Genomic DNA, 6,331 nt, shown 5'->3' on the forward strand with positions numbered 1-6,331 from the left:
TATATGCAGGAACTCGGTCAAATGCTGTATTAAGAGAAGCTGATCTACAGGTATTGGAATCACCCCTTCACAAAGGTTCTGGGGCAGATCCTCAGCTACCATAAATTGTTGATTTCTAGCACTTTGTGTCCTGGCATGTTATACTAACTGGGTTTTTACTGGCTCTTCAAAGCTGAATGGGATTCTCCAAACATTCTCCAGTGGTAGAGGAAACTGAAACTGTACAAGGCACTTTCCTATAAACAGGAGAGTCATGGCCACTTCCCAAATCCTCATCCACAACAGGAAGTGGAAAATTGGGAGAAATATTTCAACAATCAGAGGCAGGACCAGCACATCCTGAACTAGAACACAATTACACTTGTGCTTCTAGGCAATATAGGTATGAAAGGAATGAGTATTACAACATCTGCAGAAATGGTTTGGGCCCATAACCCTCATTTGAAAACTATTGAGGTTGCCACCAAAGAGAAACTCATAATCTCCAAAGTCACCAAGAGAAACAATAGAGCTCGATAAAAAAGAAAGGAAGCAGCAGCACTGAAGCTGGCTGGAGCTGGATCCCACAGTAATATCTTAACGAAATCACCAGTGATTGAGAAGAGTGGTAACTCATGCAAATTCACTTGTGCTGTGTAGAAGAACTGCATAATCCTTGAAAGATAAGGAACCACTTGGCAAGAGAAGCAAGATCATTAAGCAGGTTAAAGAAAGTTGTCATTCAGCAGAAGGGACTGGAAAATTTCATCGGGTAGTAGTTCAGGGAGTCAGATGTGAATACAAGTGAATTCCCTTATTTTACCAGACTGGTACCATTCCAGGAAAAGGGAAAGTTTTGTACACATCTGAGCAAATCCATCAGACAAAGTCATAAGTAACCTGTTAGAGAAAACGTTAACGTAATTTCTAAACTAAGAAGTTGAGATCAGTGAAGGGCCTTTAGACCTGTTCTAAGTGTCAGCGTTGTAAAATGCAAATGACTTCCCATCACGTGAAAATACATGGGGGAGGTTAGATTCCATAGGCTTTGATGAACTCGTATCTGTTTTAAAAGGAAGATTTAGTGAAATATGATATTCAGGTCTAGGCACCATCACATCAGAGGAGGACAGCATGATAACGTACAACACTGATGTATACAGAACCAAAACATCAGTTGTATGCAGTCAGGCCACAAGGCCTCACGGGTTTATGTCTGATTTCCTACAACAGTTAAAAATACTCCAGGAATCTTAAGTGGTTGAGAAGTGCCTGTACAAAGAACTCAGCTGTATGGGACTAAATAGGCACATCTGCTTGAGGAAGATACAACTCAAATACAATTGCCTCTTCAACACCAGGCATTGCCAAGAACTGAGTCACATTTGGAGGTTTCATGATACCACCTACCTTAGCTCACACACCTCTCTGTGTCCTCTGTTGAAGGCTTCTCAGCTGTGGTGTTGGGCCTTGGTGCCTCTACAAATGACATTGTGCACAGATATTGCAAACCTTAATGTCTTCCTGTTTGAAAGCCTCTCTCTTTCTCTCTCGACAAGGTGAAACGTGAAGGCTCCATCTCTTTCAATCATGGCTGAGCTGTGTGTTGAGGCAGATGCCTCTGAAGCAGACCATGCTGGCATGTGGTTCAGACTTGAGTGTCATTTGGAGGTCTCCACAGATCTCAGGTGCTTCATTCTTCTCACTGAAAATGTTTCCTAAATGAAGGAAGACCCCAATGCTGCCCTCAAACTTCTCTTCACTTTTGAATATCCCTTCAATTACATTGAAAAGAAAAGAGGAGGGGAATGGAAAATACCTTCCATTTCCCAAGTGACAGCACCAACAGGGTTTCTTAAGGATTTTGGAGGCCTAGGCACAGTGTTGATTGGGAACCTCTCTGCATTTAATCACATGACACCTTGTGCCTGAGTGTACATATGAGCAAATTTGGTGTTTCACATATTTGGATTTTGATGCATTTGCGCACTGTGTACTTTGGTTCTTTCTTCATTTTACACCCCTGAACACCTGTACCCTATATGAAGGTGCACATTGCACACGTACATGTTCCAACATTGGCTGATGGGTTTGGGGGGCCCTTCCAAACTAAGAACCTTAGTCCCAGGGGCCATACCTAAAGATGGCATTTGGTACCCCCAAAAAAGATGGGGAACTTGACACTCAAAGATAAATGCCAAGGCAATGGAAGCATTGTGGCAAGAGGAGACAAGGTCAGAGAGACATTAATGATGTATGAGGAGTGAAAGAAAAATCATCACCTGAGAAAAATGATGAAGTAAACAACCTGAAATGCATTGAAAATAATCTATGATTACTATAATACATGAACTCCTGTGAGAAATAAGTTTTTCTTGCCTCAGGAAGGCACCAACAACTCAGTAACATCAGCTACAAGGTAGCATCAGAAACACCAGTGCTGTGAGGAAGCCACCTTGAACCACCAGGGAATGAAAAGAAAATCAATCAGAGGAAGTGCTGTTTAGGCAAAAGCTAGGGTGGCAAGGGTGGCAAGAGCTGGAACTGGCTCAAAAGGTTTCAGCTCTAACAGGGAACTTCTAAAATAAAGGCTGAATGGTTAGCAAAGTTTTGCAGTGGCAGGCCAGATCATCCTAGCTCGAGTCTTACCCAGCTGCTGCTTCTGCTTCTGATTCTCCTGGCCACCTGGCTCTCAACTGTCTAGTGTGGGGCCGAGCAGCTGGAGGGCTTTGTTTGGGCCATATTATTGAACAGTAGGGAGAAGCAGTGGCAGCAGCAGTAGCCAGTGGCTGTATATTGTGGACCTTAGGCAACCCTAGAGTGCGAGCAGTCAGTCCTCCAATAAGGCTTACTGGCCTGTTCTATAAATTCTCCTAGTGCCAGGAGTTCATTGTGTCCCTTGTTAGGAAATTTTGATCCAAAATCAGGAACATAATTAGTCTATGGAGAGATACTATTTTCCTTCTTAAATTTCCATTATAGTAATCTTCACTCACAGAGCAGAGATAAAATTCTGGAGGGGATGGTAGGTGCTCTATTGCCTCCCTAGCCAAATTACAGGAACAGCGTTCACAAAACACACTCCTTTGCATGCATCTGCTTAACTAAAGTGACTAAAGAAACAAGGCAAACCTGGGTGTCCAGCTAAAAGACAAAGTTGCAAACACCAAGGTGGATTTGTAGAAATACAGTCTGACATAGTGGAAGTATGCAAGACTCATTAGCATGGGAGGTTTAAACATGTAGAAAGATGTGACTTCTAACTCTCAATCATCCCAAATTATTTGCTTGAATACTCTCTTTCTTTTCTCCCAGGCAATCCCCAAAAACATAACATCCAGCATGTAAATCGTGAATTGGATCTTAAGACTGGGATATGGACACCTGCTCTTGAAGATTTCCAGGGTAGCCTGTTCCAATGTTTAACTATCGTCACATTAGTCCTTCCTAATCTCCAACCTAAATTTCCCCTGCTGCAGTTTGAGGCCCTTGCTCCTAGTTCTGTCCCCTACAACCACAGAGAAAAGACTGTCTCAGTCCCCTTTTATAATCCCCTTGATATTTGAAGATTGTTATCAAATCCCACCCCCCAGTCTTGTCTTCTTAAGACTAAACAGTTCTACTTCTTTCAGCTTTTTCTCATAAATCCTGTTTCTCAGGCCCCTAATAATTTTGTCACTCTCTAATCTGTCCACCTCTTTCTTAAAGCATGGGGCCCAAAACTGGACACAGTACTCCAAGTGGGGCCTCCTGAATGCGGAATAGAGCAGAAGCATCACTGCCCTGGATTTGTATGAGACACTCCTGTTAATACAACCCAGTATGCTTTTGTCTTTTTTTTTCTTTTTGTAATAAGAGCACACAGTTGGCTTATATTCAGCTTATGGTTCATTTGAACCCCCAGGTCCTTCTCTGCTTCACAGCCTAGCCAATCATTCCCCAGTCTGTATTTGTGCATGCAATTATTCCATCCCAAGTGCAGGATATCCTTTATGTCAAACAAAAAGCTCTATCTCCAGCCTTTCTAAAAGACTATCTGAGAGCAACCGTATAAGTGTTAACACTAAACCCAGGGAGGACTGAAAAGGTACTCAGGAAAAATTACAGTGGGGAGGATTTAAAGAAAAGTTTTAAAGGGATATAAAGTCTCAGGCGCTGGAGCATAAAGCATCCTCATGAGGAGATGGGGAGGTTTCTTCCTTCAAGAGCAGATCATTCTATAATTGGCTACCATTATTTTTTGGTACCTGTTATTACTAAAAACAGGATACTAGATTAGATAGGTTATTGGTCTGATCAGGGGTAGTACCTATGAAGAAAGAAGCACTTAAGAGAAACATATTTCCTCTACAATAGTGGTTTTCAAATTATTTTAGCTGTGTATCCCTTTATCAGAAAAATATTGCTCCTATACTTCCTACACCTGACTCAGTTCTTAGGCAGAATGTTGACCACTATGTTAATGCACACCAACACTATTGTACATTATGTGTTGACCGGTCAGAAACTCCACTACTATTATTAAAATATAGGCACATGCCCCACGTGCCTGTTTTTATTCCAGGGCTGTGTTTACATGAGTCACTAACTGTGCAGTTGTTACCGCGCAGTCATTTAGTACTTGCATATCCATGAACTATGATGCGACACTAGAGGTACTGCACAGTCAGCAGCTCATGTGGGTGCAGCCCAAAATGCCCAAATAGCAGGATCAAAAAATAAATGAAAGACCTTTCATCTATTTTAGACTTCCCCTTCATGTAGATTGCACACCTTCGTGTAAGGCTCAAACCTAGCTACGGCCATCTATGTTTCTCATCTTCATTTTGATCGCTGCAATTAATTAGACCCAAGAATGAAGTCACATACCATATACAAATTCTAACTGGTAAAAAAAATAAATCTATTTTCTTAAGGCTGTGTTAAGGAGGTCAGTTTGGTGCTTTCTTGTTAACATCAGCTCCCTATTGAGTGTAAATTTCAATTCAAGGGATTTCTGCCCTAATATTCAAAGTTTTCTACAGACTGGAATTACCTGAAAGATCACCCCTACCTTGCCTTCTGCCTCACTTCTAACTCTGCCATCAAGGCTTCCCATCACAGCTTTCATTGAAACGCTGGAAAATTCAGCTACTAGGAGAGGGGGTGCTCATATACGGCAGAGAAAATGTTGACAGGAATTGGACCTAGACTATGGAACGCTCTGCCACAGGAGGCAAGTCTGATTGTGGAGTTCACCATTTAAAAAATAAATGCCATTTTTTTACTCAGCTTTCCTTCAATAAAGACATTACAAAGAACAGACTACATGGACTAGAGAGGAAGAACAAGGTGTTGACATTATTGTTCCTCTTTAAAATACTCAAAGGGCACTCAGAAACTGTACTCATAGGTGGCATATCGATATCTTGATGAGCAGATAGAGTGCTTTTTTAGAGAAAGAAGTATAAGTTGATAGCATCCTTAAGTGGTTATAACTCAATCTTCTTTTTAACTAGCTGTTTCAAGTGATAGTTTTTTCAATGTGTGCCTACTAAAACTGTTACTTCAGAAAGCTAGTAAGGAATTTTCTTTTTAAACAAATGAACATACATAGTTTTCCATGTATTTTTAATAAACTTCATAAAATGCCCATCAACAGAAAGATACATTGTCTTGTGGTAGCAGAGTTGGATGTGATTACTTTCTCACTAGCCCTTCTCAGACCCTGAAAGTGAATCAAGCAATGAGAGAGGGAACACAGGAGGGTGAAGTATGTTACCTCACACTTGTCATTCAGGGCTATTTTATTTTTCTCATTGAATTAAAGTCCACTTCATCCCTACCGTATAGACTCATAGAAATGTAAGGCTGGAATGACTCTCAAGAGGCTATCCAGTCCAGCCCACTGCACAAAGGCAGGATCAAGTATATCTAGAACATCCCTGACATATGCTTATTTAACCTATTCTTAAAAACCTCCGGTGAAGGGAGATTATGGAAGCAGCCTAAGCAGCCTGTTCCAGTATTTTATTAATTAGAAAGCATTCCCGAATATCCAATTTAAACCATCTTCACTGCATATTAAGTTGATTTCTTCTTTTCCTTGAACAAGAAAAACAATTTATCACAGCCCTTTTTATAACAACCTGTTATTTACTGGAGGATTGTTATGTTCACTCCTTAGTCTCCTCTTTTCCAAAAGAAAAAACAACCAGTTTCTTCAACCTTTCCTCATAAATCATAGCTTCTTATTCTTGTTGCTCTTGTCTGCAGTCTCTCTATATCTGTTTTAAAGGTGGTCTCTAAAAAACTGGACACTGCTGGACAGTGTCAAATAAAGAAGAATTTACTTCTGTTTCTACAAATGACA

The sequence above is a fragment of the Alligator mississippiensis genome, chromosome 3 (genome assembly GCF_030867095.1).
Source record: "Alligator mississippiensis isolate rAllMis1 chromosome 3, rAllMis1, whole genome shotgun sequence".
NCBI classification, from domain to species: Eukaryota; Metazoa; Chordata; order Crocodylia; family Alligatoridae; genus Alligator; species Alligator mississippiensis.